This window comes from Tachypleus tridentatus, chromosome 11 (genome assembly GCF_004210375.1).
Source record: "Tachypleus tridentatus isolate NWPU-2018 chromosome 11, ASM421037v1, whole genome shotgun sequence".
NCBI lineage: Eukaryota > Metazoa > Arthropoda > Merostomata > Xiphosura > Limulidae > Tachypleus > Tachypleus tridentatus.
In genome coordinates this window covers 1,240,654-1,257,341 of record NC_134835.1, presented here as the reverse complement: position 1 = coordinate 1,257,341, position 16,688 = coordinate 1,240,654, and the positions used below count along the sequence as shown (strand labels likewise).

The following is a 16,688-nucleotide window of genomic DNA, read 5'->3' as shown; positions in this document are numbered from 1 at the left end:
ATTAGATAAAATTAACGATGAATTAGACAAAATAAAACAACATTTTATCAACATCAATAAGTTTCCTCCACAAACCGTAAAAAACATTAAACTCAAACACCTAGATAGAAAGCAAAATCAACCAAGTAAAGTAAATATATCTCACGAATCAAAAAATCACGAAACCATATATTGCTGCATAGCATATATTCCCGACATCAACAGTGTTGGTTATTTTTCTGCTTATGTCGGGAGTATATGGTATGCAGCAGTATATGGTTTCGTGATTTTTTGATTCGTGAGATATATTTACTTTACTTGGTTGATTTTGCTTTCTGTCTAGGTGTTTGAGTTTATGTTTTTTACGGTTTGTGGAGGAAACTTATTGATGTTGATAAAATGTTGTTTTATTTTGTCTAATTCATCGTTAATTTTATCTGGTGAGCATAGTTTTATGGCTGTGTTTATTTGGTTTCTTAGTATGTCGAGTTTTTGTTTTGTTTTGTAAACTGCGATAACCACGGATGCCTGTATGAACTAAGCTGCCTACAGGTAATAGGGAAATATTTGTTATTGGCATGATACACGCAACTATTCGTATATGTCACTTGAACAAAGCAATAGTTTTGACACTATGCTTCAACAGGATTTTCAGGGAAGGAAAATTTTGTAACTGTGCTTTCACAATTTTCATCTTTAGTTTTGATATTTTGTGTGTTTAATTGGAGATTGTTTCTTCTGAATTTTCAATTATACGTTTTCAATTTAACAAATAAATGTGTAAATTCTTCTGACAATCTCTGTCTTCTATTATTCACTTCTGAATTGTTATTTTCTAGGTTGCATTACAATTTATTTTGTCTTTAAGATGGACAATGATTTTATTGAGTTTTCTTTTTTAGTATTTTTAAGATGTTCTGGAGTATTCTATTTCAGTAATGACCCCAAGGGTTGACCTTGATTCTTCCCTGAAAGAACCAATGGATCAAGCTACGTCAGGTATATTGGCACAGACTGAAGCCACAGACAAATAAAAAAAGCCCAGACATTTTCAGAACAGCTAAAGTATACTGCAGAAACAGTTCACCTTGTGTTAAAACTAAGACCAAAGGAAGACAGAGCAGAGGGAAAGGTCTTTAAATGCCACATAACGAGGTAAAATCATCATGTTACTAAAACTATATCGAGTGGAAATCTACAAAAAATAAATTGAAAGGTCAGCCTTCGAGTACCTCTCCAGTGACAGTGGTGACCACCATTATATTAAATACCTGATGGCAATGACGATAGCCACAATCATCAAAAAATGTTATTTTCAGAGGCGAAACATATCAAAAGTTTCGAATGTAGTGGGAACATTTGGATTTACATCACCAGGTATAGAAATGAGATTAAAATCAACTCATCCACAAATATTGGCTTTGAAGCATCACTGCAAAGAGAAAACACTGAAGTAAAAATATATTGACTCTGACTTTCTACAACTGTTATTTTGGATAATGGCCCGGCATGGCCAGGTGGTTAACGCACTCAACTCGTAATCCGAGGGTCGCGGGTTCGAAGCTCCCTTACACCAAACATGCTTCTTCTTTCAGCCGTGGGGATGCTATAATGTTACAATCAATCCAACTATTCGTTGGTAAAAGAGTTGACGAACAGTTGGCTGTGGGTAATGATGACTAGCTGCTTTTCCTGCTGAATTAGGGACGGTTAGCACAGTGAGCTAATCGTAAAATTCAAAAGACAAACAAATACTAAGCTTCATTATATTTTCATTTAATTCAATATTTTGATGTTGTAATAGCTGATGATCATGTTAACTTTTAATTTATGAAGATTCATATTTTGAAACATCTTTGTCTAATCCTAGATCTAGGCACTAGAGAAGCTATTGGGTATATTGACTTTTACCCCAATGGTGGAGATCATCAGCCAGGATGTTTAATACAACCAATAAGCACCCTTTTTTACAGAGGGAGTGGAACAAGGTACAGGTTAGACCTACAATATTTAACATAACCAATAAGCACACTTGTTACAGAGGTATTTAAACAAAGCAGAATTTCATCTATCCATTAAGCACTCTTTATGGAGGGAGTTTAATAAGACAAATGTTGAACCCACAACATTCCAATATTTGGGTTTGAACTCACTTAAAGGTAAGACATATAAAAACATTGAATAATTTCGAGTTATACTTACTGTTCTGATGATCGTGAGGTATGATTAAAGTATCATTATCTTTGTCGCCTGCGTACGTATAACAGCTAGCCCCACTTTGAAGGGAAACAATAATTATGAAAACTATCTAAATAAAATTGTCTATGACATATATTGACTTTAGAAAAATTACTTACGAAAGAATGTTTTTTGTAGGTGAAGCAACAAAATGCTTTGTTAACATACAGTGGGAAGAGCTGAAAAAAATAATATGTAAACGATTTAGTTAGTACCTGGAACAAAGAAAAGCTCTTTCCAAACATATTATGGCATAACGTGAAAATAAGAAAACCGCTTTCTTAACTTTTAGGGTAGTACCTGGAATACAGAACATTTGCTCTAAAACATTTTATGGCAGTAACTAAAAAGATAAAACTACTTTATTAACCTCTTATAGTAGAAACTGTAAAAAAAGTATACTTTTTTAACGTCTTACCATTAACCACGATAATAGCTCATAATAGAAATAGCACAGAAATTTACTCAAAACTCCAGTAGAACATTCGGACGAAAAGTAACTTGCAAAACAGATGTGTTCTTGATACAACACTACAGTCTTTCTTGTTCAATAGCTTAGACCACTCAAACACTGAGAATAAGCAAAATGAGTGATTTTACAATTGCTGGACAAAATGAGTTTGCCCTTTTGTTCATATTATTTTATTATTTATATTACTGTTTTACAAGCCTACAGCAAACTCGACTGCGCATAAATATACTATTTGCAATGCAGCAAATGTCCATGACCTATTTAAAAGCTAATTAGTTCTCACTGAACGCTGATTTACATGGTTATAAATACAGAATAGGTACAATGTTGTTCTTGATGGCTGCATGGTTATAAATACATATTAGGTACAATGTTGTTCTGGATGGCTGCATGGTTATAAATACATAATAGGTACAATGTTGTTCTGGATGGCTGCATGGTTATAAATACATAATAGGTACAATGTTGTTCTGGATGGCTGCATGGTTATAAACACATAATAGGTACAATGTTGTTCTGGATGGCTGCATGGTTATAAATACATAATAGGTACAATGTTGTTCTGGATGGCTGCATGGTTATAAATACATAATAGGTACAATGTTGTTCTGGATGGCTGCATGGTTATAAATACATAATAGGTACAATGTTGTTCTGGATGGCTGCATGGTTATAAATACATAATAGGTACAATGTTGTTCTGGATGGCTGCATGGTTATAAATACATAATAGGTACAATGTTGTTCTGGATGACTGCATGGTTATAAATACATAATAGGTACAATGTTGTTCTGGATGGCTGCATGGTTATAAATACATAATAGGTACAATGTTGTTCTGGATGGCTGCATGAGTATAAATACATAATAAGTACAATGTTGTTCTGGATGGCTGCATGGTTATAAATACATAATAGGTACAATGTTGTTCTGGATGGCTGCATGGTTATAAATACATAATAAGTACAATGTTGTTCTGGATGGCTGCATGGTTATAAATACATAATAGGTACAATGTTGTTCTGGATGGCTGCATGGTTATAAATACATAATAGGTACAATGTTGTTCTGGATGGCTGCATGGTTATAAATACATAATAGGTACAATGTTGCTGCTTTTTTACTCGACGCGCGTTAAATGCATCTTTATAAGAAACTTGGAGCTTAAACCTCCCTGGCTCAATAAATAATTACTTTGAAAGAAACAAAGTTTATTCAAATTTGGTGTTTTAGAAATATTTTTCTTATACGAAAATACTGCTTTTCTACTTGTAAAATTACATACGTAAGTAGTGGGAGTTACGTATTGCCAGAAGTAAATTTCTCTATCCAGACAATGGTGGTGATTTCTTCTACTGTTTCTTATACTTAGCTTAAATAGTGAGTGTGTTGACAGTATTTATTACTACTGCATGCAGAATTGTTTCCTATAGCTATCGCTATTTGTAACGTTTGGAGTAGTGGTCGCAGATATTTTCGATACTTAGAGATTTACAGTAAGTGTTTTGTTGTTATTTATTTTCCGTGTATTATTTGTGTGACTTTATGTGTAACACATGTGTATATATGTGTAATGTAGAGCTAACAAGGTGAGCATGTTAGTGCCTTTGTCTATATTGCATCAGTTTTTGTTATATGATCTTATAAGAAATATTATTCCGCTCTGATAAGATTGCTTTGTTCCTGCTTGTCTTTTGTTATATTATATTATAACCTTAATGAAAGCCAATCATTAAACCTGTAAAGATACAATTTTTGACTTCAAGAAGGTCCTTTGAGAATAACTTAACATTTTTGTTGTATTTAAAAGTATTACATATGTTTTTTCTTAGTTGTACATTTGTTACTTACTTTGAATAAGTAAAGTGTGGCAGTTAAGTAAAAAACAGAATAAAAAACAGTGTAGAAGTAAACCTTGAAAAACAATAAACATTCAGTTTAATCTCCATAAAGACATGAAAGTTGTGAGAAACAAAATCAATTAGAAGTTTTAATTTAAGAAAGGAAAATATGGATAATCATTATTGATAATTAGTTTAGACGTAAAAAATAATGTAGAAACTATTTACAGCCATGTTTGTTTGGAGTCATTAGTTGTAGGGTTGAATATATTATCATGGTATTTTGCGTTAACTTGTTTCTATACTTTGTAACAATCCCCATTCTACCTTTTTTAATGAGCATTTGTCACTTATATTGTAATAGTAACTCGATGAAATGAAACTACTTTCTTAACCTTTTATGATAGTAGCTTGAATAGAGCAAACCCACTTTCTAAACATTTCACGGTAATACTAGGAAAAAGAAAAGTGATTTCTGAACTTGTTATATTGAGAGATTAAACAAAGGAAATTAATAGTTATAAGAAGTAGCTTAACAATATATTGTTTTTAATTAGTGTTGGAATTTTTCTGTTTTAACTTCTCATAATAGTAAGTTTAAAAAAGATGCTCATAGTGTGAAATATAAATACATCTTACATTTTACAAAAATAATGTTGTTCCTAATATCTCGGAATTTATTATTTTCCTGTGAAACATTTAGGTGTGAGACGCCTTTTCGCTTGTGACCACCTAAGATCCATTGGCTATTACATTGAAGCTCTGGATAATGAAAAATGCACACCAGTAGGTATCGCTTGTGACAACTGGAAGAAGTATTTGGATGGTGAATGTCCAGACTGTGCAGGTGCAGGCCAAAAGTGCATAATGGTTGAACCACAAGCTGAGACCTTCAGAGAATTCAAGAATGATAAAAAAGGAAAAAAATATTTCTTTAAAACGACCCCCACTAAACCATACTGCAGTAAGTTAAATTAACACTTCAGATACACTTGTAGTATTTTATTTTTCATATTATACAAAACCATTGTAAAATTAATAGAACTTGTGTAGACAGGACTTCCAACAGATTATTTTCTCGTGCTTATTGTTGAAAGTTAACTCATAAGAACTTTTATTTTACATGTTTTATGTCGCAGACATATCAGATTTAGTATTCCTTATTTAGATACTTGTTTGCTAAATATTGCTTTACAATATCTGAAAAATTCAAGAAAGTTAAAGCATATGTAAAGGAAAGAAATTTCGTGTAGTATTAAAAACAACAGTATAATCTGAATACGAAAATAAGTGTGTTAGCCAATGATACGAGTGATTAATATTAGTGTTAATAATATTATATCTGGTCAGTTAAGTAATAAGTTTTCGATATGTTTACCACTCGATTAACTTTGCGAGGAAAGTTTACAAGTCAGGACTTGTGTCATCTATTCTTTGAAGAGTCTGTTGAAAGTTACTTAAACCGCAATATTTGATTTGAAGTTTATAAGCGACGGTTTCTGTAACAACTATTATTCGTGTACTGACTGGCGATGGAGCTATTTTTATAAAATAATTCAAAATAAATCACCCATCGATAGAACACGTTATAACAATGTTTTCTATGCTAGCATAAATAATTTTAAAATCGTCCTTAGAAACATTCGTTCTACTTGTGAATAATTAGAGCGTAATGTCTACATAATAGAATTATAACAAATATGACAAAAAGACGTTTTGGTTTTCTAAAAGCTTTCATAACATCAGCTTAATTTGTAAAACATGATTTGATTTAGAAGAAAAGTTGCTAACCAAAACTAGAAGACAAAAACGGAACTCAGACTATCATTAAATTCATCATTTGTCAAGTAATCCTGGACAAGAGTTAACAGAAAATATAAGGCTAGACTGTTTAAAGCATGTCAGATTAAATAAATAAATAGAGGTTCAGTATGTTATATTAAAACAACACATCATTGGAATCAATGGTAACATATAGCATAAAGTTTTGACACAACATAGGTCGATTTGGAACTATTCTTTCATCTCAGCTATCCCATCCTCAAACATAACCTAAAACTATTTGTAAACAAATTTTTAATATCTTAAATCCAGCCCTTAACATTCATATACTTATCAAGTTGCCTTTTAAATTCACTTAAACTGACTGCTTGCACAACCCGCAAAGGCAATCTATTCCAAAGACGAAGCACCCTGTTAGACAAATACAATTGTGTTAGTTGAAGATGGCTCCCACCCTGTCAAAATTTATATTTTTGTTCCCTAATCCTATTATTCTCACTGTTAAATAAAAAATACATGATGAACCAACACTACAATTCCCTTTATAATATTTAACACCACAGCGAGATGCTCCTTAACGCTTTGAGAGATTTCGAACTATTCTCATATAACAATTCGTCCATTCCAGAATCATTAATTAACCATTCTCTGAACCTCATCCAGCAACTAATTGTCTTTCCTAAGGTAAGGAGCCCAATACCGAGAACACTATCAAAAAATTCTAATCAATGCACAAACATTATACAAAATTTACAGACAAGAACTACTTAAAGCCACGTTGAAGATGAAATACAAAGAACTACATGACTTACAAAAACAAAAAAATGACTTATACAACGAAAAACATAAACCAAATCAACATTCGGATTTACAGGGACATAAATATCTGCCACAACAAAAAACTAGACAAACTAAGATGCGAACAACAGAAAAGACAACAACACGACAAACCGTTGACTAACCTCATAGTTAACAAATCTAGCCGACAATGAAACACAGACGAGATACAACTACTTAACAAAGGACTCTACTTCGCGATAGCTCCTAGGTACATCCCAACCTCAGGAATTAAAACATGTTTAGAAGGCCTAGCCATGAGCAAGAACACAACGAAGAACAACCAACAGAAAGAAACAACTTCGACAATTTTATTAATATCCAAACTTTCCAGAACAAGTTAAACATTTATATTTTCCAGAAACACCTAAAAACAGAATCTTAAACGATTTTTTCAAAAATTTTCTCACAAAACCGTCAACATAATTTCACAAAACAGAAAGCTAAAAACAATCTTTCAAAATGAGACATTAATTCTATTAAAAACCTAAAACGAGACAAAAAACATAAAAAGTATAAAAAAAGATAAAGGAAACGCTATAGTCATAATGAACACGAATGAATACATTCAAAAAAATGAAGAACATCCTATCAGACACACAAAAATTTAAACCAATACACACGAAAAATCTAACAAAAATACACACAAATAAATCTAACGAATACACACGAAACGTAATTAAACAAAATACTACTAAAAATGAAACAAGCCAACACAATTTCAAAAACACTTTATTCTTACCTACGCAAGACCGACTCAACACACCACAAATATACGGTATCCCCAAACCTTATAAACCAGATTGTCCACTACGTCCAATAATGTCCACATATGAATCGTTTACTTACAGTCTTGGTAAGTACAAAGCATGGGCATTCTCCAAATATGTAACATTAACCAGCTCGTTCAAAGACTTTCAATTTCAAGTCTAATCTTAATCAACTTAATCATAAAGCCTTAAATGGCCAGTTTCGATGTCATATCCCTCTTTACAGAAGTTCCAACCACTGAAGCCTGCAAGATAGCCTTAGAACTCTATATCCGAGACCCTAACCCAACTACAGACATTCCCAGCAACCAATTAGCAACCCTCATAAAATTCACCACGATGAAGACATGTTCAACAACTACAACTATGTACAAACAAATGGCCTAAATATCACCAGTTTTAGCCAACACTTTTATGACACAGGTTGAAACACAGAGCATAAACATCCACCACTATACTGGTACAGATATGTTAGCGACATGATTGCGGGATTCATATCTACAGAACACACACTTACTTTTTTCAATCACCTTTATATATCCCAACATTAACTTCACATGTCAACAAGAAGAAATCAATCAAATATCATTTCTTAACCTCAAAATTGCAAGAATCGATACACAATTTAAAACAGAAATCCCCCGAAAAAAATCACCCATACTGGACTATACATTCCTTGGGACTCAGCATATAAAACAAAACAAAAACTCGACATACTAAGAAACCAAATAAACACACACATAAAACTATGCTCACCAGATAAAATTAACGATGAATTAGACAAATTAAAACAATATTTCATTAATATCAATAAGTTTCCTCCACAAATCATAGGAAAAATTATACGCGCACACCTAGACAGAAAGCAAAATCAACTAACAAAAGTGAATATATCCAACAAATTAAAATATCACGAAACCATGTACTGCTGCATACCATATATTCCCGACATCAGGAGAAAAATAACCAACATTCAGCAAAAACTAGTAACAAAATATGACATTCCAGTTAATACCAAATTTATTCAAAAACAAAGCACAAAACTGAGGTCTATACAATGTAAAAACTACACTGACAAACACAACACCAACATTATTTATAAAATACAATGTGATAACTGCCACGACTTCTATATTGGAGAAACAAGTAGAAAAATGGAAACCAGATTCAAAGAACATAAAAAGTCACCTTCATACGTTTTCGAACACTGCAAATCAAATAAACACAACACAACCATAGAAAACACCCAAATAATAAATAAAGAAACAAACATAAACAAACGCAAAATTACAGAAGCCTTACTTATACAACACCTCAAGCCAAAAATAAACCAATACAAAGGAACACCTTTTTACACATATCAAACATCTAAGCACGCTCTCTACATTCTTACACTCAGTTACACAACCGCCTTCAAACATGTGGTCAGCTATCGTTCAGTTACCTCTTTCTTTCTTTGAGAACCTGACGATAACCGAAGAAGGTCTAAACGTTGTTCGCTCCTCTACATAAAAAATTTCTCAACCCAAAACAGCCATTTTTACAAATACATTTTTCTCGACAAGTGGGTTTTCTTGTTATCACTGAATAATAGAGATATTGCTTTACTTTATAAATACAATTTCAAAACTAAATTTAATGGCTTGCCTTTAGAACCAATTAACAACATGATTGTATCTGATATCACCTACAATAATTTTTCAACCTTTACATTAATCATACTTTATGCAAGACATAACCATTCACCGGAAACCAATCTATTAAAGAACTTAAAATTGGAAATCATCGTCGTGTAACCACATTAGGCGTTTAAATTCAAAATACCAGAATTTCTTCTATTGAACAAATAATAGAAATGGTTGCATTTAACTGAATAGTGATCAACCTACACAAGTGCATACTCACCGCTCAAATGACATTGTAGATTTGGTCCTAGCGACCCCGAATATCTCGCACAACATCTCAAACATTAAAGTTAATGAACATATTGATAATAATCTTCTCCCAGTTCAGTTATTTAACAAAAACTACCAATATTCATCACAAACCTTAGATCTACTACTTTTCCAACATAAACTCAGAGACATTTAACAGTTTGTTAAAATCTCTCTCTTTAGACTTTCCTTTCCATATTAACAACACTAAATGCTGGAATGAGCTAACTATATTTCTAACTGAAGCCATAAAAAATGCTGTTGTTTCCACCAGGAAACAATTTACAAATATAAAACATTGAAAACTAACACATGAATTACATAAGCACATCTCAGAAAGACATTATTTCTAATCATCCGTTATAAACAATTTAAAACTTTAATGAATCAAGAAAATAATACCAACTATAACAGTAATTCCCAAGTCCTCTAAAAATTTACAGGATCCGTCGAACTATAGACCCATTCGCCTTTTAAACAACTTAGATGAACTACTAGAAAAAATTCGCATTAATAGACTCATCTATTTTGTTGAAACAAACAATATTTTATTGAATATCCAAAATGTTTGCAGAACGAATACAGATAACTGACCACCTTGCAAGACTCGCTGAATCAACTTTCAAAGCCTTTAACCGTAATTGTGTATTAGTTGGTGTCCTCTTCGACTTTAAACGTGCCTTTTATTCCATATCTCACAATGCTCTTTTATATAAATAATCCGTATTTATAATACCAGAATTCCTCATCCGCTGGATAGCTAAATTCTCAACTAACAGAATGGCTGAAGTCAGAACAAACGATACGTCCAATACGTTTTACATACAAGGTAGTGTTCCTTAGGAATCGGTCATTAATCCTTTCCTACACACTTTATTTGTTAATGTCATACCCATTCCCAATCTGAATGGCACACTCAAGTCGAAGTATGCAGATGATGTTGTCGTTTGAAGCGATTCAACTAACACTTCCGCTAACGCACGTAGATTTCAGACTTCTTTTAGTGCAATCATAGATTGGTGTAATAAATAGGTCGTTGCACTTATCCCTAACAAAAACAACCTAAGCGATACTATTCTATAGATGTTTTAAACGTGAAAAAAATTACACAAGATTAAAGTAAAACTATATGACACTGAAATCATTCTTTCTGAGAACGTCATATTTTCGTAATCAACTTAAACTAAAATGTAACATGTCCAACACACATCAAAACAATTATTCCAGTGAAATCAACGGTTATATTATCTGAGAGAAATCGGGGGAATTTGCAAATGATATAAAACTATCATTATATTTGTATATAAGATATAATGCATAAGCCTTGTTGCCGAATATAGTAGTATGGTCCCATGTAACACATCGAATTCCGCTCAAAAAATCTCCAGATTTTACAAAACACATATGTAAGAATAGCTTACCTCATTACCATATACACCCCTTTTAACTATCTTAATTAACCCTTTCGCATCGAGTTACTCGTCACAGCATATGTCATCCTGTTTATTGACTTGTATTTAAAATTTTATTAATCTCTTATTTTATAAATTTGTCGATACGTTTGGAATCACACTGTAGATTATAATTCATTTCTCAACTTAAAAGTAAATATTAAAAGAACATAAATACAAATTTTAGCGAGTGACGTGGTATTTTGAATGCAGTACTGTTTAATATTTAATGTTTGTAATGTCAAAATTATAGGTCTATAGTTTTGTACAAGTTAGGAACTAAAATAAGTAGTAATTTCAAGCTAGTATATAAAATAACAGTCTCGTTAACTTTTTTATTTTGTTGGGATGGGGCTTATGTTCTACACCATACATTCAACACTTAATTTTGGAAACGGTCCCTTATATGAACGCGTACACTGAGAGGTGGCGTGTGCGTAATCGTTCAACAGCTTAGAATGTCGTAAGAGTGGTTCTTTTCCGTCATTTTAAATTTGTGATAACGGTTCAACTTTCAGTCGATCGAAAATTACAATGAGGTAGGGAGTGGCTTTAGTTTAATCAAGCTTTCATATTTTTGTAAATCGATGTTAGTGTCTAAAGTTAATAAATTGATCTTGTATATATGTATATATAACGTAAATTATGATATCCTCCACATGTGAAATTCGAAAAGGCTTAGCAACCCATTTTGAGGTGATGGTTGTAGCGAGACGATATGTTTCCTTTACTTCTCTCTCTCTCTCTGGTATTAGGGTATATTTATTTGTATACCCAGGAGGATCAGGTACACTAGACCTTTTCCTCCTTCCATGACTTTGTTGGAGTGACCAGATTAATATATTTCGAGTAAATACTGAATGGCTGGAGTGATTATTATAAGTTTAGTCAGGTCCTTTTCAGGGCAATGTCCATTTATATTGTTCTTTGATTTTTTTTTTAGAATAAGTCTAGAACGTAGGTAGCCTGTTTTTATTTTAGCTCTATTCTATTATTATTATTTTAAATGAGTTTATCTTAATGATCTAATGTAGAAATTTAACGGGGAGAGGTGTTTAGGTCTCTTCATCATGTATGCAATATCTCTCTAGTTCGCATAACAACTCGTATTTTCGCCACGTTTTATCAAAATATTTTATTGTACTATGTAGAAGTCTATCTAGTTTTGTTTGTGTATCTGATTAATTATACATGAACTTTGAAGTGGTTTTAGGTACTCTTTATGCTGATGTAATTAGTGTATTCTGAAATGTATGGAGTTTGGTTTGTATTTGTTTTACACTTACATTGATCCGTGCAGGAGCTGCATAGTCTATTACAGGTCTAATGTATGTCTTGTATATTTTAATGATGTTTACTGGTGTTGTTCCGTGGTTTTTACCAGTTAGACTCCTAGCATAGTTTATTCTTCGCCAAATTTTAGTTTTTCTTATTTACATGTTTTATCCATGCAAGTTTCGAATCGCATGTTAATCCTTAAAATTTTGCAGATGTAGCAGTTTGGAGAAGCTTTCCGTTCATGTAGATCTAGGGTTAAACTTTTTGGTATTTCGTAGATTTTGGAATTGTTACTAGTTGCGTCTTCGCTGTATTTATTTTAATTCTATATTTTTCACAATATTCACATAATCTATTTAGTTGTGGTTGTAAGTTAGAGGCTGTTATTTCTGGTGTAGGGGCACTTTTCCAGATTGCTACATCATCAGCAAACTGAGACGCATATCCATGGTTTGGGTCTTTAAGTGAGATATTGATTACATACATGATGGAGAGAATAGGGTTAACCATCCCTCCTTGAGGGACTCCAGCTGCTAGAGTGAAGAACTCTGAGAAAGTTCCCTCTACGTTTACACTACATTTTCTATTTTCCAAAAAGTTTGATAACCAGCAAATAATTCCTCGCGGTAGTCCTATTTCATACATTCGGAACCGAAGACCATTGTGCCATACAGTGTCGAATGCTTTCTCGATATCGAGGAAGCAGGCGACAGTGCATTCTTTTTTTTTATTAAAACTGTTTATTATTTTTTCAGTTAATGTAATTAAATGATCTCTTGTTTGTATATATTTTCTAAATCGGTTTTGTTCTTCTGGTAATTTTGAATTAATCTCTAAAAATGTGAAGAGTCTATTGCTTATTATTCTTTCGAGAATTTTTACCTAGGCAGCTGGTCAGACTGATCGGTCGATAACTGTTTGGTTTATTGGCTGGTTTTCCTTCTTTGTGGAACATTAAAATATTAGCTTGCTTCCAAGAGACTGGGATGTATCCAGAGTACAGAGATAAATTAAATATGGCTAATAGGTGGTCAAATAATTTTGGAGTGCCTTTTTTGAGAAGAATTGTTTGTATTCCATCGTTTCTCGGTGCTTTGTTTTTTGTATTTTTGATTCATTTTTAAGCTCATTTAGTTTGATTTGTTTGGTGAGTAGTTGGGTATTGTAGTTAGTGTTGCTGTTTTTAATGTTGCCTGGAAAGTGTGGTTTCTATAATTCTGTTATTTGTTACGTGGTTATTTGTTTTATTGTAGTAATAATTGTTCATGTCCGTGTCATTGTGTTTTAAATGTGCTTTGTAACTGCTGTTTGAAGGCTTCTGCTTTTTCTTTGTTGGTTTGTACTAAGGTGTTGTTATATTCCAGTGTTGGATATTTTCTTGTGGTGGGTTCATTTGTGAATCTTTTAAATGTAGCCAAACTTGGGTCGGTTTGTTCGTTTAAGTGAGAGCAGAAGTTGTTCCATTTTTCTTGTTTTAGTTGTTTAATTTCTGCTCTAATTTTATTTCTAATGCTGTTAATTTGTGTTTTTATTTCTTGTTCTCTTGTTGCCATGAATAGTTTTCTTAATTGTCTTCGTTGTTTTATCATTGTTTGTAGTTGTTTGGTTGGTTTCCATCCATTGTTTGTGGTTATATATTTTTGTTTAGGTATCGTGTCGGTTTATCATTGTTTGTAGTTGTTTGGTTGGTTTCCATCCATTGTTTGTGGTTATATATTTTTGTTTAGGTATCGTGTCCGTAACTGCTTTTAGAAGGCACTCCATAATTATTTGACTGTAAGAATCAATTTCTGATTCGTTGTTTGCTGTATGTTTAACTTTATCTGGTAGTACACTGTCTAACACTTTTTGAAATTCTTGCCAATTTGTTTATTTGTAATCAAATTTGTCCTGCCTACTGATTTTATCTTTTTGGTGAGATCGAAGACGCACCATATTGGAAGATGGTCGCTGTCAACATCTTTTCCCACATTAAAATTTATTAGCTTTTGCCTAATATTAAAAGAGGTGAGACAGATGTCTAGGATATCATTTTAATTTGTTGCATAGGTAGTATGGGTAGGTGTATTATCGTTAATAAGAGATATGCTGTTATTATCTATGAATTGTAAAAGGTGTCTGCCATTGGAGTTTGTAGAATTGCATCGAAAGTTCTTGTGTTTGGAATTCAGATATCCTGTTACTATTGTATTTTGGTTGTGGGAAAAGATGTTGTATATTAGATTTGTCTATACACTTATTTGGAGAACAATATAATCCTGCTATTGTTATTTTCGAGTGGTTTTCTAAGAGAATATCAACCACTATATTTTCATTGTTGCTATTCATTGGGATTTCAGTAACTGAAAGGTGTTTTTTATATAATAACATAATTCCTCTGTTGTCTTGATTATTTCTTCTGTGTTTTCTTATTGAAGTAGTTATATATTTTAAATCTATTCTTAGGATAAATTAATGTTTCGCTTATGATAAAAATATCAGGGTTTATATCTGTTATTATGTCTTCGATTTCGTGTTTCTTGGAAGCAAGTGCACCTTGGATGTTGATACTTAGAACTGTGAATTTTATGCTTTAAGCATGTATCCTGTAATTGTTGTTATTAGGTGTGGTATATGTAGTGTTATGTGTTTTTTGGCTATGTTTATGAAGAGGTCAATACTGTTATTTGATTGGTTCGGTTTAGTAAATTCTTTACTAACCTCTGTAAGAATGTGTTTTTAATTAAGTTTACTATTAGACTTGTTTCATCGTTTGTGTTTTTCTCTTCTTGTAAGTGTTTTCTTGGTTGCTTGTTGTATCTGATTTTATTAGGATCTTGTAAAGTCGTTACTGTTTTCGTAGAATTTTGTTGTTCTTTAGTAAGTGGTTTTGGCTGTGTAATATTTTCTTTCAACTTTTGTGCATATGTAATTGGTCCTGTAGTTTGTGTTATTGTGTTTGGTGTGTTATCTTGTATTGTTTTTTTTTCATAGATGCGTTGTTTAATCTGTTTATATTTGTCACATCCTTTATAATTTGCTGTATGAGTTTCACCACAATTACAGCATATTTGTGTGGCTTGTTCTTTTTTTACAAGCCGAAATATGGTGTTTACCGCCACATTCGCAACACTTCGGTGTTGCTTGACATGCCGCTGAGACGTGCCCATATCTTTGGCTATTAAAACACTGTGTAATTACAACTGCTAGTGTTTTTAATTGTTTCATTTGGTATTTTTGGTACCATAAAATGATTCCATTATTTATCAATTCCAAGATATTGTAATGTTGTTCTATGTCTTCTCTTACTAAATTTGTTGCTTTATTTGTTACCTTGGATATAATTATTTCTATTTTTGTGTAAGGTATGTTGAGATTCAGTGATGTCGAGAAAAACCACTTGTAGAGAAATATGCAAAAACGGCTCGTTTGAGTTGAAAATATTTTACGTCAGGTTCACAAACCTGACTCTGACCAAAGAAGGTCGAAACGTTGTTTGCTCTTCTACGTAAAATATTTTCTCAACCCAAACGAGCCGGTTTTGCATATGTATGTTGAGATTGTTTAATCCTTGCTCAATATCCTGTTTGGTTATTGAGTGGTGCACCCCACAGATTACTATTGCCTTCGGCTGTGGCTTAGTTCCTGGTAAATGAATATTTATATTCCCAGGTGTGAAGGCGTCCTTGGGCCATTCTTTAAGAAGTTCATTTAGGTCAGCAGCTCCTTGCCCTTGGACAAGGACACCGCCCCTAGGTCAACGCTTATCATTTGCTCTTTCGACACCTGGTTTACATCTGTTTATTTCCCCTGCTAGCTGTGACTGGTTATATGTGCCAGACACGCCTTCAATAGTTATAGAAAATGGGGGTGGTTTTGATATAAGTTGTGTAGTTTCATTTTGTAAAGAATTTCTTTTTCTTTCAGACATTATTGATGTGAAATCTGTCATAATTATTTTGTTCATCTGTTTGTTCTAAATTTTTATCTTGATTGGTTTCAGTGTAAACATCCAAGGCTTTTTTAAGTAGTATGGAGGAAGGAACTGTCTTTACCTCGGTATGAGAAGTTTCTTCTCCCTCATCTTCATTTTCTGAATTTTCGCTTGAATTACTTAATTTTAGGAT

General features: G+C 32.6%; 2 protein-coding genes and 1 long non-coding RNA gene across 3 annotated transcripts in view; all 3 read left to right on the top strand.

The window, feature by feature from the left end:
• The window catches only part of LOC143231598 (uncharacterized), an 88,026-nt gene extending 82,437 nt beyond the window's left edge, over positions 1-5,589 (top strand). The window contains exons 3-4 of the long non-coding RNA XR_013017041.1: positions 1,850-1,967; positions 5,234-5,589. This is a non-coding gene — a long non-coding RNA (uncharacterized LOC143231598). The remainder of the gene's footprint in view (positions 1-1,849; positions 1,968-5,233) is intronic.
• Positions 1-16,688, top strand: part of LOC143231592 (uncharacterized) — a 92,873-nt gene that overhangs the window by 48,306 nt on the left and 27,879 nt on the right. The gene's annotated exons all lie outside the window — the stretch shown is intronic.
• LOC143231585 (uncharacterized) overlaps positions 11,729-16,688 on the top strand; it is a 71,491-nt gene continuing 66,531 nt past the window's right edge. Inside the window, exon 1 of the mRNA XM_076466103.1 lies at positions 11,729-11,843. The gene's annotated coding sequence lies outside the window, so the exon portion shown is untranslated. The remainder of the gene's footprint in view (positions 11,844-16,688) is intronic.